An 18,045-nucleotide genomic window follows, 5' to 3' on the forward strand; every position below is an offset into this window, starting at 1 on the left:
GAGCATGGCAGTGAGGAAGATTGAGAAGAGGGTTGGAGAGATGATGCAACCCTGTTTGATCCCAGTCCGGATGTAGATTGGGTCTGTAATGGATCCGTTGGTAAAGATCACGGCCTGCATGTCATCGTGGAGCAGGCGAAGGATGTTGACAAACTTTCGGGGGCATCCAAAACGGAAGAGGACGCTCCATAAGCCCTCACGGTCGACAGTGTCAAAGGTCTTTGTAAGATCAAAAAAGGCCATGTATAAGGGCTGGCACTGCTCTGTACATTTTTCCTGCAATTGGCGCGCTGCAAAGATCATGTCCGTTGTTCCTCGTAGGGGACGAAATCTGCACTGTGACTCCGGGAGGAGCTCCTCGGCCACAGGGAGAAGATGGTTGAGGAGAGCTCTAGCGACAACCTTCCCAGTGGTTGATAGCAGGGAGATTCCCCTGTAGTTGCTGCAGTCGGATTTGCTCCCCTTTTTAAAAATGGACACGATCACTGCATCTCTGAGATCTCCCGGCATGCTCTCCTCCCTCCAAATGAGAGAGATGAGGTCATGTATCCGCGCCAACAGCGCCTCTCTGCAATACTTTAGTGCCTCAGCAGGAATTCCATCCGCTCCCGTAGTCTTGTTGTTCTTGAGCTGTTTTATGGCTTTTCCTATCTCGTGCAGCATTGGGGTTTCACTGAGGTGGTGGCGGGTTGCATGCTGCGGGATGGAATCGAGAACACTCGAGTCAAAGGCAGAATCTCGATTGAGGAGATCTTCAAAGTGCTCCTTCCAGTGGGCTCTGACAGCCTTGGTGTCCTTGATGGGTGTTTCCCCGTTCTTGGCCAGCAGTGGGGTGGGGCCTTGGGAGTTTGGACCGTAAGTGGCCTTGACTGCAGTGAAGAATCCTCGCATATCGTGGCTGTCAGCTAGTTGTTGTATCACCTGCGCTTTCTCCATCCACCACCTTTTCTTTAGGTCCCAGGTTTTTTGTTGGACCTCAACCTTGAGCCGAAGTAACGTTGCCTTGTAGCTCCCAAGTTGGGTTGTTGCTTGAGGCTCAGAAATGCTCTTGGATCTCCTGATCGTTTTCATCAAACCAGTCCTGGTGTTTTCTGGTTGAGTAACCAAGTGTCTCTTTACAGGAACTGGTTATGGAGGCCTGGAGGGCAGACCAAGCATTGTGGGCATTGAGCATCTCAGGGCATCAAGGCACGCCAGAATGGCTGTGAGGCGCTGGCTATATAGGGCTCTCTTAACTAGGTCTCTAAGTGCCCCGGTATTAACTTTTTTGCGGCACTGCTTCTGCTGTCCTCTCTGCTTTGGAGCTATGTTAATATTGATGATGGATCGGATTAGGTGATGGTCCGTCCAGCAGTCCTCAGCTCCTGTCATGGCACAGGTGATGTGCACATCCTTGCGATCTCTGGCTAGGACGATGACATAGTCCAGCAGGTGCCAGTGTTTGGAGCGAGGGTGTTGCCACGATGCCTTGTATTTGTTCCTTTGGCAGAACAGGGATTTGTTAGTGATGAGGAGTTCATGTTCTAGACATTTTGTCAGGAGTAGGGTACCGCTGGAGTTGGATTTCCCTACCCACTCTCTGCCAATCACGCCTCCCTAGAGGGCTGTGTCTTTGCCAACCGTGGCATTAAAGTCACCTAGGAGGATCAATTTGTCGCCTGTGGGGACGCAGGACAGGGATGTCTCGAGGTTGGAGTAAAAACCCTCTTTAGCCTCATCCGTTGCATCGAGTGTTGGGGCGTACGCCCTGATGACTGTGGCACATTGGTTCCAGGATAGGGTAATATGAAGGGTCATGAGGTGTTCGTTAACCCTGTAGGGAGAGACTTTGAGATGGCCAACCAGCTCATTTTTGACGGCGAAGCCGACTCCATGAAGGCGGCATTCTTTCTCTGGTTTTCTTTTCCAGAAAAAGGTTCCTTGAGCTGGCCTTCCCCTGCCCGCCGGATCTCACTTAGGGCAGCGATGTCGATGTCAAAGCGTCTGAGTTCCCGGGCAACTATGGCGGTGCGGCGTTCCGGCCTGTCACTGTTGGAGTTGTCCATGAGGGTCCTGACATTCCAGGTGCCGAACTTTATATTAGAGGAGTGGAAGATGCCTGTGCATGAGTTCTTTTAATGTGGGGTGGTCGTTGCACACCGACTACCACACGGGCTTAGCTGAGCAAGGTCTTGATCCAGTGGCAAGGGGGTCCAAGATAACTGGAGAGACCAGGCACTGCTGTATGGGCCTAGTTGCCTACGGCGAGATGTTGGCTGCAAGCTCGGCACCGGATAGCGCCCTTGAAGGTAGGTGGCCTGCAGCTTGGTTGGGGGCAGGCATTGAGAGGGTCAGCGGTCCGCTGGAGTTCAGTGTGGAAGTTCAGGTTGGTCACGGACATGGTACTCACCACGTATTGGGAGAGAAGAGGTCAGGTCACCAGTGGGGACCTTTCTTCGACGTCGACTCAGGTGCCCCACCCGATCCCCTATCTTTTACCATGCCCGGTGAGCCAGGTGAGCCTCCGCCCAGGCGATTGGGCCCCCTCCAATGACAATCGAACCCCGCGCAACGGCAATTGGGCCCCTCCAACGGCGATTGGGCCCCTCCAACGGCAATTGGGCCCCTCCAACGGCGATTGGGCCCCTCCAGTGGTGATCGGATCTCTCCAACGGCGATCGGACCACCCCAAAACGGCGATCAGACCCCTCCAATGGCAATCGGACCCCTGCAACGGCGATCGGACCCCTGTAACGGCGATCGGACCCCTGTAACGGCGATCGGACCCCTGTAACGGCGATCGGACCCCTGTAACGGCGATCGGACCCCTCCAATGGCAATCGGACCCCTGCAACGGCGATCGGACCCCTGTAACGGCAATCGCCCCCCCCCCCACAGCGATTGGGCCCCCTCCAAAGGCAATCGGCCCCCTGCAACGGCGATCGGCCCCCTGTAACGGCGATCGGGCCCCTCCCCACAGCGATCGGGCCCCCTGCAATGGCGATCGGACCCCTGTAACGGTGATCGGACCCCTGTAACGGCGATCGGACCCCTGTAACGGTGATCGGACCCCTGTAACGGCGATCGGACCCCTGTAACGGCGATCGGGCCTCCTCCAACGACGGAAGCACATTACAGACATAATAATACTCCCTCCCCTTTGTACACCCTCCCCATTACACATCTTCTCCATTACACATCCTCTCCATTACACACCCTGCCCATTACACACCCTCCCCATTACATACCCTCCCCATTATGAACCCTCCCCATTACATACGCACCCCATTACGCACCATTATATATCCCGCCCATTACACACCCTCCCTGTTGCACAACCTCCGCATTACGCACCCTCCCCATTACACAACTTCTGCATTATATTCCCTCCCCTTTACACACCCTCCCCATTAAACTCCACCCCCATTATACCTCCCCATTACATACTCTCCACATTATACACCCTCTGCATTATATTCCCTCCCCATTACACACCCTTCCCATTAAACACCCTCCCCATGACACACCCTCCCCAATAGACAACCTCAACGACACACCCTCCTCATTACACTCCCACGCCATTACACACCCACACCATTACACATCCCCTCCATTACACCATCCTTATTACAGACCCTCCCCATTACATGCCCACCATTACACAACCTACCCATTATACACACTGCCCATTACATAACTTCCCCATTACCCATCCTCTCCATTACACATCCTCCCCACTACACACACTCCCCATTACAGACCCTCCCCATTACAGACCCATTACACTCCCTTCCCATTACACTCCCTCCCCGTTTCACTTCATCTCCATTACACACCATCCCCATTATACACGCACCCTTTACACACCCTCCCCATTACATACACCTTCCTTTACATGCCCTCCCATTAAACACCCTCCCCATTATGCACACTTCCCATTACCCGTCTCGCACATTACACACCCTCCCCGTGACACACCCTCCCCATTACACACCTTCCCCATTACATAAACTCTTCATTACACAGCACTCCCAATACACAAACTCTCCATTACCCGCCCTTCCCATTACAAACCATTCCTGTTACACTCCCTCACCATTAAACACCCTCCCCATTACACACACTCACCATTATGCGTTACACACACTTCACCATTATACACTCTGCCTATTACACATCCTCCCCATTATACATCCTCCCCATTAAACACACTCCCAATTAGGCTCCCTCCCCATTACACACAGTCCCCATTACACACCCTGTATAATTGTAGTAAGACATCCTTGCTCCTGTGCTCAAATTCACCTGCAATGAAGGCCAACATACCATTTGCCTTCCTAACTGCTTGCTGCACCTGCATGTTTGCTTTCAATGACTGGTGTACAAGGACACCCAGGTCCCTCTGTACATCAACATTTCCCAAGCTATCGCCATTTAAATAATACTTTGGGCTAGATTTTACACTTTTGTGCAGATCGCCCAAAAATGGGCATTATTATCAGCATGGGTGGTAAAAATGGGTTTTTCAGATCGCCGTTTTCTTGCCTATTGTCAAAGCCCCTCGTCTCCATTTATGAAATTGGACATTACCGCGAGCGATATGAAATGGGCGGTAGCGTTAAATCACTCTGACCTTCTGCCGTAAAGTATCGCCGTCCTTAGCAGCGGCATGGCAATGCTCAACTCCGGTGATTCAGGAGACCAAGGGTCACTATTTTCTATGTTTCTATAGGTGTTGATGCCAGTACATTGGATATATTGAAGAGGGAGTTAGATATGGCCCTTATGACTAAAGGGATCAAGGGATATGGAGAGAAAGCAGGAAAGGGGTACTGAGGGAATGATCAGCCATGATCTTATTGAATGGTGATGCAGGCTCGAAGGGCCGAATGGCCTACTCCTGCACCTATTTTCTATGTTTCTATTATGACATGCGCAGAAGAGGAGACAGAGAGAGAGGGAGCTGAGAGTGACTGAAGGCGTGTGTGGGTGTGGTGTGGCTGCTTTGGGAGAAAGGAGGGAGAGTTTAGGGGCTGGAACCTCCACTTTTGAGCTTATCGCCCAAAAATGGGTGTCATTTCTGGCATGGGCGGTAAAAAAGGGTTTTCAGATCGCCAGCTTCTCGCCCATTCTCAAAACACCTAGTTTACATTTTTGAAAATGGGTATTACCGTAAGCGATATCAAATGGGCAGTAGCGTTAAATTTTTTTGACCTACTGCCATAAAGTGTGGTCGTCCTTAGCAATGGCATGGCAACGCTCGATTCCCGCAATTCAGGAGGTCAAGGGTCACCATGACATGCGCAGAAGAGGAGACAGAGAGAGAGGGAGCTCAGAGGGACTGAAGACATGGCTGGGTGTGGTGTGGCTGCTTTGGGAGGAAGGAGGAAGACTTTAGAGCTTCACAGCAAGTAGGCAAACAAAAAGTAGCTGTTAACTGCCACATATTTGACTGAATAATGAAGGGAGAAGAGGAGGCATCACAGCATGCTGTGGAGACTGACGCTGGAGAGAGCAGTGAGGTGGGAGAGGAACACATTGGAGGCCGCAAAAGAGCCAGAAGGTTCAGGGACGAAGCAAATGCTTCCCTCCTGCAGGAAGTCGAGTTACGCTGGGGTGATTTGACACAGGAAGGGCTTGGGAAGCCCACCCCAAAAGGCCTACCAGAGGATATGGACCGAGCTAGCAGAGGTGGTCTCGTCGGTGACCAACGAGGTGCGTGAGGACAACCAATGCCGCAAACGATGGAACGACCTTGTGGGATCCGCAAGAGTAAGTAGTACATTGATTTACATGTACTTATGTATTTATATAATTTGATTTGTAAGAGTCATGAGTGACTATCATCAGATGTGAGGTCTTCCACTTTTACTGGGAATGGTTTACTCAAAGCCTGCGGTCACGGTGAATGTCTTTAGGTAAAGAATGATAATAATCATAATAATCATGATTACATCTGTCGGTTATGTGTTGTATCAGTGTCTGTGACAGTACCTAGCAATGATATTACACAATGATCCCATGGCATGTCGTCCTGTCACCTTTTACAGAAGAAGCTATCGACGATGACGTCCATGCAGAGGTGAACGGGTGGGGGGCCACCAGTCCCCTGCGACATCACTGACATTGAGGAGCGAGTGCTAGCACTCGTGGGGAAGCACCCCCGGACAGTCACGGATGTATCTGCAGACCCTGAAGTGATGCCACGTGAGTAAAGCTTGCACCATTGCTTGGTGTAAAGTCAATAGATGCTGCACCAGCTCATATCCGAACAATCATATATGATAGATGATTTCTAAAAGTGTCATAGAAATAATGCTGGCCTAATGAAAATCATTGCAATCCACAATGTGTTGATGGTCATGAAATGTGATGTTTACGATGATTTTCAGAGTGGTGGTGTTTTTGTCGTGCATATGTTGTGTGTAGCGCTGGACTCACCTTGTCACCCTAGCACCTCCTTCTCCTCTAACAACCTCATTTGTGTCTTGCTGCTCAGCCAGCAGCGCGGCCCCAGGCAAGGCCACAGAGGCCAGAAGTTGGGGGCGCGGGACAAGAGTTGGCGGACGATCCTACTATATCTGGGTGCTGAGGAGCTCCGATTGTCGCCCGTCAATCCGCTGCATCTGTTCTCGATGCATGAGAGTGCGGATTTCGAAGAACCTGCATCGCCACGCTCCAGAACCCATTCCACCCCAAGGCCATCTATTGGTCCTCCAGTCATTCCTTCCTCCACTCTGGAGGTGCCGGCCCCAAGCACCTCTCCACAGGGCACCCCATTTGTCCCCAGGACGGTGCCGACCCCGCGGAGGCCTCGTGAATACGGCAGGTCTGTCCCAGTGGTCCCAGAGCACGGCACTCCACTCCTAGGTTTGGCACCAGCACTACAAATGATAAATGCGAGCAAGGACCAAGATCCTGCTTCTGCATCAGAGAATGTTGGCCCCTCGGCAACCCCCGCTCCCGTACGCGTCCAACCAACGCATCTGCCTTCATCCCCCGCAATGAGGCACCGCCTGAGGAGCTCCTCGGCCAGGCGCTGTGGAGTGAAGAGGGGAAGGGATAGAGGTGGGGAGAAGAAAGAGCGGGGGGAAAGAAAGTGAGGTGCATGTGCGCAGGTGATGGCTGTGTTATATCTCCATCTGGGTGTATGCAGTTTGTTGCAATGTATGGGGGCTGGGGACCACGCTCCTGCTTTGCCTTTTTATTCTGTGTTGCTGGACATGTTGACCATGTGATTTATGTCAATGGTGGAAAGGTGGGATGTGGGCGGGGGTTGGGCATGGTTATTGGCCATATTACTTACGATTTCAGACCAATGTTGGTATTAAACTTTTGTTATCGAACAAAACTTTGTTGCGCATTGTCTGAGATAGCTGGACCACTACACACTGGTGATTCCTTACCGTGAAAGGGTTAAATACAACTTAACATCAATCAACGTAAACTTTAACTGGCGCCAAGGTGATGGGCACCATTGATGTCTGAGCTGCACACACACAGCAGTGTGTCAGCGTTGTCACTCACATCAGCGCTCTTTCAGGTAAATCTCTCCGATATCAGTTCCTCACGTAAGAGTGTGATTTAACAAATGCCAGCCACACTACTGCCGTCAGTCCCGGTTAGTTCCACTTTTTGTGGGCGGTTTTTTGAGCGGGTGATATTCTGGACGATATGTGTGCGAGGTAGTGAAATTGATGGTGGGCAATCTACGTGGCCGCTAGTTTGGATAAATATGCTCTGTATGACAAAAAACAGGTGTTATTATTGAATCTCGGCGTTAAGTCAGTGAGGAAAGTAACGCTGGGCGATAATATAAGGGTTGACATTGCCCATTCTGCTGATTCCGCCCCAAAAAAGTGGGCAGGTGGTAATATTTTTTCCCAGCTTTAAGCACATTCGGAAAATAATGCTCAGCAATAAGTTTCCTAAAAAAGCCCGTCAGTTTCCATTTTGGGCCAAAATGGGCGATATCTGGGCGTTATACTTCATTTCAGCGGTTAAATGGCTGTTAAGTGGGTGTTAAGCAGGCAAATAAAGTGGAGGTTCTAGCCCTAGAACTTTACAGCAAATAGGGAAACAAAAATTAGCTGTTACCAGCCACATATTTCCCTGAATTTGGCCTATAATGGAGGGAGAGGGGGAGGCATCACAGCACGCTGTGGAGACTGACGCTGGTGAGTGTAGTGAGCTGGGAGAGGAGCACATTGGAGGGCGCAAGTTCGTGAGGGCAACCAATGTCGCAAACGATGGAACGACCTTGTAGGATCCACAAGAGTAAGTATTACATTGATTTACATGTACATATGTATTTATATAATTTGATTTGTGACAGTCATGAGTGACTATCATTAGATGTGATGTCTTTCACTTTTACCAGGAATGTTTTACTCAAAGCCTGCGGTCACGGTGTACGTCTTTAGGTAAAGAATGATAATTTTCATTAAAATCATGATTACATCTGTCGGTTATGTGTTGTATCAGTGTCTGTGACAGTACCGAGCAATGATATCATGCAATGATCTCATGCCATGTCATTCTGTCACCTTTTACAGAAGAAGCTATCGACGATGAGGTCCGTGCAGAGGTGAACGGGTGGGGGGGCACCAGTTGTCAGCGACATCGCTGAGATGGAGGAGTGGGTGCTCACACTCATGGGGAAGCACCCCCGGACAGCCACGCAAGCAGCTGCAGACCCTGAAGTAAAGCGACGTGAGTAAAGTTTACACAATTGCCTGATATAAAGTCAATAGATGCCACACCCACTCGTATCTGAACAACCATATATGATCGATGATTTCTAAAATTGTCCTAGAAATAATGCTGGCCTAACGAAAATCATTGCAATGCACCATGTGTTGATGGTCATGAAATGTGATGTCTGTGATGATTTTGATAGCGGTGGTGCTTTTGTCGTGCATATGCTGTGTGTAGGGCTGGATTCACCTTGTGGCCCTAGCACCCTCTTCTCCTCTAATAACCTCATTTGTGTTTTGCAGCTTAGCCAGCAGCGCGTCCCAAGGCAAGACCACAGAGGTCAGAAGTTGGGGGCGCAGGGCCGGACTCGCCGGACAATCCTACATCTGCTGAGGAGCTCCGATTCTCACCCGTCAATCCGCTGGGTCTGTTCTCTACGGATGAGACCGCCGACTTCGAGGAACCTGCATCGCCACGCTCCAGAAGGCATTCCACCCCAAGGCCATCTAGTGCTCCTCCGGCCATTCCCGCCTCCACTCTGGAGGTACCGGCCCCAAGCACCTCGCCACAGGGCACCCCATTTGTCCCCAGGACTGCGCCAACCCCGCGGAGATTTCATGGACGCGATGGGTCTGGTCCTCGAGCGTGACATGAGAGCGGAGAGATGGTACAGTTGTCCAGGAGGACTGTAGACATTGGTGACCAGCTCCTCAAAGCATTGGGGAGCATATACCGACAGATGGCCACCATGACTGAATGCGTTCCGCAGATGGTGGAGGCCTTGGAGGCGATAGCCAGGAACATTGCTGGCACAGGCCTCCCAGTGGCCCCAGAGCGCAGCACTCCACCCCTAGGTTCCGTACCACCACTGTGAATGACAGATGAGAGGAAGGACCAAGATCCTGCTTCTACATCAGAAAATGTTGCCCACTCGGCAACCCCCCCCCCCCCTGTACCCGTGCGACCACCGCCTCTGCCTTCATCCACCCCAATGAGGCACCGCCTGAGGAGTTCTTCGGCCAGGCGCCGTGGAGCGAGGAGGGGAAGGGGTAGAGGTGGGGAGAAGAAGGAGAGAGGGGACGGAAAGTGAGGTGCTTGTCCGCAGGTGATGGCTGTGTTATATCTCCATCTGGGTGTAGGCAATTTGTTGTAATGTATGAGGGGAGGGGACCACCCTCCTGCTTTGTCTTTGTATTCTGTGTTACTGGACATGTTGAACATTTGATTGATGTCAATGGGGAAAAAGTGGGGTGTGGGCGGGGGTTGGGTGTTTTTGCCCGTGATACTTATGATTTCAGACCAATGTTGATATTAAATATTTTTTATTGAACATAACCTTGTTGAGCATTGTCTCAGATGGTTGGGCCGTTACACACTGGTGATTCCTTAACATGAAAGGGTTAAATAAAACTTAACTTCAATCAACGTAAACTTTAACTGGCACCAAGGTGATGGGCACCATTGATATCTGAGCTGCACACACACAGCAGTGTGTCAGCGTTGTCACTCACAGCAAATTGTTCAGATATCAGCTCCTAACGTAAGAGTCTTGCAGCTATGTAGCCACCACGGACCCTTTCCTGCAATCTGGAGGGGGTCGTGGCCATGGTTGCATAGCCAGCCTGATTGTCTGGCCCTAGCTCAGTGTCCAGCCCCTTGTCCTCCTCTTCCTCCCTCTCCTGAGGTGGAACATCAGTCCTTTCTGACAATTCTTGTCCCCTCCTGATAGCCAGGTTGTGCAGCATGGAGCACACGACCACGAATTTAGCTACTTGCTCAGGGTTGTATTGTAGTTCCCCTCCTGAGTGGTCCAGACATCTGAAGGGCTGCTTAAGCACAGTTATTGTTTTCTGGACCACATTGCGTGTGTCCATGTGGCTCTGGTTGTATCGCTTCTCGGCCTCGGTGTGGGTGTCACGCAGGGGGGTCATCAGCCAGGTGGCTAGGCGATATCGGTTATCACCAAGCATCCAGCATTGTTCTTGTGGCTGACTCTTAAACAAGTCAGAGACAGTGCTCTCATGCAGGATGTGAACCTCATCAAAGCTGCCCGGACATTTGGCATTCACTGCCATTATGATCTGGTTGTGGTCGACAACTGGTTGGACCTTCAGGGAGTGAAATCCTTTTCTGTTCCGAAAAAGCTCCGAGTCCTGAGAATGTGCCCGCATGGCGATGTGAGTGCACTGTATTGCTCCCTGCACCCTGGGGAACTTAGCAATGTGGTAGAATGCTCCAGCCCTGTCAATCTGAGCCTCCGTGGTCATGGGGAAGCTGATAACATAGAAACATAGAAAATAGGTGCAGGAGTAGGCCATTCGGCCCTTCTAGCCTGCACCGCCATTCAATGAGTTCATGGCTGAACATTCAACTTCAGTACCCCATTCCTGCTTTCTCGCCATACCCCTTGATCCCCCTAGCAGTAAGGACCTCAACTAACTCCTTTTTGAATATATTTAGTGAATATATAACGTTCATCCTTCGCGCGTACAGGGCTTCCGTGACCTGTCTACTGCAGCGATGGATGGCATGGTGAGACAGAGGGGAAATCTCGACCGCAGAGGCTCGAAAAGAACTGGACGCGTAGAAAGACAGTGCCACGATGACCTTGACCTCAACCGACACTGATGTCCTGATGGCAGGCTGCATATGTGGCCTGATGAGCTCACATATTTCATTGATCACCACCTTGTGGAAGCGCAGTCTCCGAAGGCAGGTGTGCTCGGACACGTCGAGGTAAGACCTCTTTTCCCTGTACATGCGGGGTGTGTACGGTCTGGCCTCCCCATTCTTGCATGACTTAAATTGGGGACATAATGATGTGCATCACACATTGAGCCATCTGCATTCTGCAGCATCTGCGTATTAATCGATGCAGGCTGAGAAATGGCTGGCTCCATTGCAATGAAAGTATAATAACGATTGATCAGAAGTAATAATTTCCTCACTAAAATACACCTACAGTAAACCTACAGTAAACCCCCAATAGTCCAGAGTCTGAAACTATGTCTGTTGAAATGGTCACTTCACCTGAGACGAACTCCAAACTCCCCCAAAGTTGAAGCAGCCTTTTGAATGAGGCGACCTGCGATTTTAAAAATAACACCCACACCGCTGGGATTAGTTCAGAACAGTTCCACTTTTTCCGGGCAGTTTTTTGGGCGAGCGATATTGTGGGCGATATGTGTGCGAGGTGGTGAAAGTGACGCTGGGCGATCTCCTGCTGTTAGTTTCGGCAAATGTGATCTTTATGACAAAAAAAAGTGGGTGGTCGGTATTATTGAATCTCAGCATTAATTCCGTGTGGAAACTAACGCTGGGCGATATTATGGGCGTTGATTTCGCCCATTCTGATGATTCCGGCCAAAAAAAGTGGGTGGGCGGTATTATTTTTTCCCGGCGTTACGCACATGGGGAAAGTAATGCTCGCCGATAAGTGCCTGAAAAATGCCCGTCAGTTTCCATTTTGTGGCTGAAAGGGTGATATATGGGCGTTATACATAATTTCAGCGGTAAAATGGATGTTAAGTGGGTGTTAAGCATGCAAAAAAACTGGAAAATCTAGCCCTTTGTCTTTATGTTTTTCCTACCAAAGTGTATAATTTCACATTTATCCACGTTATACTGCATCTGCCATGTGTTTGCCCACTCACTCGACCTTACTTAATCGCCTTGCAGCGTCTTTGCATCCTCCTCTATGCTCACAATCCCATCCAGTTTTGTGTCGTCAGCAAACTTGGAAATATTACATTTGGTTCCCTCATCCAAACCATTTATATATATTGTGAATAGCTGGGGCCCTGTCAGTTAACCAATTTTCAATCCATGCCAGTATATTATCCCCAATCCCATATGTGCTTTAATTTTACATAGAAACATAGAAACATAGAAAATAGGTGCAGGAGCAGGCCATTCAGCCCTTCTAGCCTGCACCGCCATTCAATGAGTTCATGGCTGAACATGAAACTTCAGTACCCACTTCCTGCTTTCACGCCATACCCCTTGATCCCCCGAGTAGTAAGGACTTCATCTAACTCCCTTTTGAATATATTTAGTGAATTGGCCTTAACTACTTCCTGTGGTAGAGAATTCCACAGGTTCACCACTCTCTGGGTGAAGAAGTTTCTCCTTATCTCGGTCCTAAATGGCTTACCCCTTATCCTTAGACTGTGACGCCTGGTTCTGGACTTCCCCAACATTGGGAACATTCTTCCTGCATCCAACCTGTCCAAACCCGTCAGAATTTTGCACACTAACCTCTTATGTGGAACTTTATCAAAGGCCTTCTGAAAATCCAACGACAGTACTTTTCATTATACTTCCTTGCCATTACTCACACGTCTGATTACACACCATCCCCATTAGACACCATCTGCATTACACATCCTCCCCATTACACACACACCCCATTACACATCTTTCCCATTCCACAACCTCCCCATTACACACCCGGCCTATTACACACGCCCCCCATTACACTCGCTCCCCAATAAACATCCTCCTCATTACACACACCACCCGTTACATGCCCTCCTCATTTCATACTCTCCCTATTACATTTGCTCCCTATTAGACACCCTCACCATTATAAACCCTCCCCATTACACTCGCTTCCATTACGCACACCACCCATTACACACCAATCCCATTACACACCCTCCACATTGCACCCCTCACCATTGCATGCCCTCCCCATTACACACCCTTCCCATTGCACACACTCCCCATTACACACTCTTCCCATTACACAACCTCCCCATTGCACTTCCTCACCATTACACACCCTTCCATTACACACCATTGCCATTACACACCCTCCCCATTACATGCCCTTCCTATTATAAAGCCTCCTCATTGCACGCCATCTCAATTACCCACCATCCCCATTACACACCCTGCCCGTTATGCAACCTCCCATTACACATCTTCCCCATTTGACATCTTCCCCATTACACAACCTCGCCATTACAGAACTTCCCGATTACCAACACTCCCCATTACATACCATCTCCATTACGCATCCTCCCCATTACACACAATCCCCATTACACACCGTCCCCATTGCACACATTCTCCATTGCACACCCTGCACATTACATGCCCTTACCATTACCCACCCATCCCATTATATCCATCGCCAGTACACATCCTCCACATTACACAACCCACCCATTCCACACCCTCCCCATTACACAGCCTCCCCATTATACAACCCCGCCGATTACACACCCAGCCCAATACATTATCTCCTCATTGCACACCCTTCGCAACACACCAACTCTCCATTACATGCCCTTTTCATTACACACCCTTCCCATTGCACACTCTCCCCATTGCACACCTTTCCCATTACACACCGTCCCCATTACACATACTCCCCATTTCACGCTTTTCCCATTACATTACACACCATCCCAATTACACACCATCCCCATTACGCTCCCTCCCCATTACACACCATCCCCATTACACACCCTGCCCATTACATACACTCCCCGTTACACACACTTCCCCTTACACAACCTGCCCATTACACACCCTTCCCATTGTGCATCCTCCCCATTACACACACTGCCCACTACACATCCTCCCCTTTACACATCTTCCCCATTACTCACCCTCCAATTTACACACACTCACTATTACCCACCCAGCCCATTACACACACATTAGACACCCTGCCCATTACATAACCAGCCCATTACACACCCTCCCCATTACACACAATCCCTGTTGCACACACTCCCCATTAGGCACCCTCTCCATTAGGCACCCTCCCCTTTACACACACACCCATTACGCACCCTCCCATTACACACCCTCCCCATTATGCAGCCTTCCCCATTACACATTCACCACTTACACACCCAGCCATTACATTGCCTCCCCATTATACACCCTCCCCATTAAACACATTCCCCATTACACACCCTCCCTGTTACACACCTAACCCATTACACATCTCCTCCTTACACATCCTCTCTATTATATACTCTCCCCATTACAAACCCTTCCCATTACACACCCTCCCATTACACATCCTTCCTATTATGCACCCTCCTCATTATGCAGCCCCCCCCAATTATGCGCCCTCCCCTTTATGCACTCTCCCTATTATGTACCCTCCCCATTAACCAACCTCCCCATTACAAACCCTCTCCATTACACATGCTCCCCATTACATACCATGCTATTGCACACCCTCCCCATTATGCACCCTCCCCATTATACAACGTCCTCATTAAACACCCTCCCCATTACACACATCACCCATTGCACAACCTCCTCATTACACACGCTTCCCATTACAGATCCTCCCAATTACAAGCCATCCCCAATACACACCCTCCCTTTTATGTGCTCTTCCATTACACACCAGCCCTATTACACACCCTCCCCATTATACAGCCTCCCCATTACACATCCTCCCCATTACGTACATTCCCCATTACGAATCCTCCCCATTACAGAACCTGCCCATTACACATGCAACCCATTACTCTCCCTCCCCATTACACATTCTTCCTCATTACACACCTTGCTGATTACACACGCAGCCCAATACATTGCCTCCTCATTACAGACTCTCCCCATTACACACCATTCCCATTACACACACCGCCCAATACACACCCTTCCCATTACACATTCTCCTCATTACATACCATCCCCATTATGCACGCTTCACCATTATACAATCTTTACATCACACACCCTTCCCATTACACTTCCTCTCCATTACTCACAAGTCGCATTACACACCCTCCCCATTACACACCCACCCCATTACACACCCCACCCTTAACACTCCCTTCCCATTACACACCCTCCCCATTACACAGCCTCCCCATTACACACCCTCCCCATTACGCACCCTCTCCTTTACATACCCTCCCCATTACACATCCCCCCATCACACACCACCTCCATGACACACTCTCCCCATTACGCACCATCCCTATTATGCACCCTTCCCATTATGCACCCACTCCATTACACAACTTCCCCATTACACACACTCCCCATTACACACCCTCCCCATTACACACCCTCCCCATTACACACCCACCTCATTACACATCCTCCCCATTATACACCCTCCCCATTATGCAGCCTCCCCATTACACATCCTCCCAATTACACACCCTCCCCATTATAAAGCCTCCCCATTACACATCCTCCCCATTACATACATTCCCCATTACGAACTCTCCCCATTACAAAACCTGCCCATTACACATGCAGCCCATTACTCTCCCTCCCCTTTACACATTCTTCCTCATTACACACCCTGCTGATTACACACGCAGCCCAATACATTGCCTCCCCATTTCAGACTCTCCCCATTACACACCATTCCCAATACACACACCGCCCAATACACAGCCTTCCCATTACACATTCTCCTCATTACATACCTTCCCCATTATGCATGCTTCACCATTATACACTCCTTACATTACACATCCTTCCCATTACACTTCCTCTCCATTACTCACATGTCCCGTTACACGGCATCCCCATGAGACATCATCTGCATTACACACCCTCCCCATTGCACACCCACCCCATTACACACCCCGCTCATTACACTCCCTTCCCATTACACACCACACCCATTACACAGCCTCCCCATTACACACCCTCCCCATTATGCACCCTCCTCATTACATACCCTCCCTATTACACAGCCTCCCTATTACACACCCTCCCCATTACAAACCCTCCCCTTTACATACCCTCCCCATTACACATCCTCACCATCACACACCCTCCCCATTAAATACCCTCCCCATTACACACCCTACCCATTACACACCTCCTTCATTACACACCATGTCCATTACACACCCTCCCCATTACATACCCTCCCCATTACACATCCTACCCATTACACAACTTCCCCATTATACACACTCCCCTTTACACACCCTCCACATTACACACCCTACCCATTGCACATCCTCCCCATTACAAATCCTCCCCATTACACATCCTCCCCGATACACACCACACCATTACACATCCTCCCATTATGCAACCTCCCCATTACACACCAAGCCCATTACACATCCTCCCCATTACAAATCCTCCCCATTGCACACCCTCCCCGATATACACCACACTATTACACATCCTCCCCATTATGCAACCTCCTCATTACACACCTTCTCTTTACACACCCTCCCCACTGCACACCCTCCCATTTCATGCCCTTCCCATTAAAAATCCTCTCCATTGCACACCATCCACATTACACACCACCCCCATTGCATACCTCGCCCATTATGCACCCTCCCATTGCACACCCTTCCCATTACACCTTCCCCAATGCACACCCTCACCATTACACGCCCACCCCATTATACACTTTTACCATTGCACATCCTACCCATTATGCGCCCTCTCCATTACACACCATTCCCATTACACACCATACCATTGCACACCCTCCACATTACACATCCACCCTATCACACACCATCCCCATTACACACCCTCCCCATTACACACCTTCTCCATTATGCACCCTTCCCATCATGCACCCTCCCCATTACACAACTTCCCTATTACACACCCTCCCCATTATGCACCCCTCTCATTACAGACCTTCCCCATTACACACCTTCCCTTTACTTACCCTCCCCACTGCACACCCTCTCCATTTCATGCCTTCCCATTACAAATCCTCCCCATTGCACACCATCCATATTACACACCACCCCCATTACACATCTCGCCCATTATGCACTCTCCCATTATACATCCTCTCCAGTATATACCCTCCCCATTATACACCATCTCCATTGCACACCCTTCCCATTACACACCCTCCCCATTACACACCCTCACCATTACACGCCCACCCCACTACACACCTTCACCATTACACATCCTACCCATTATGCGCCCTCTCCATTACACAACACACCCATTACACACCATGCCCTTTGCACACCCTCCACATTACACATCCACCCCATCACACACCATCCCCATTACACACCCTCCCAATTACACACCTTCCCCATTATGCACCCTTCCCATTACGCACCCTCCCCATTACACAACTTCCTCATTACACACCCTCCCCATTACACACAATACCCATTGTGCTCCCTCTCCATTACACAGCATGCCCATTACACACCCTCCCCATTACACACACTCCCCATTACACACCCATACCATTACATACCCTCCTTTATACACACCCTCCTCATTACACATCCTCCCCATTCCAGACCTTCCCCATTACACAGCCTCCTCATTACACACCCCAATCATTACATACCCTCCCCATTACACACCCTGTCTAATACATACCATTTCTATTACAGACCCTTCACATTACACATCCTCCTCATC

This window comes from Pristiophorus japonicus, chromosome 3 (genome assembly GCF_044704955.1).
Source record: "Pristiophorus japonicus isolate sPriJap1 chromosome 3, sPriJap1.hap1, whole genome shotgun sequence".
NCBI classification, from domain to species: domain Eukaryota; kingdom Metazoa; phylum Chordata; class Chondrichthyes; family Pristiophoridae; genus Pristiophorus; species Pristiophorus japonicus.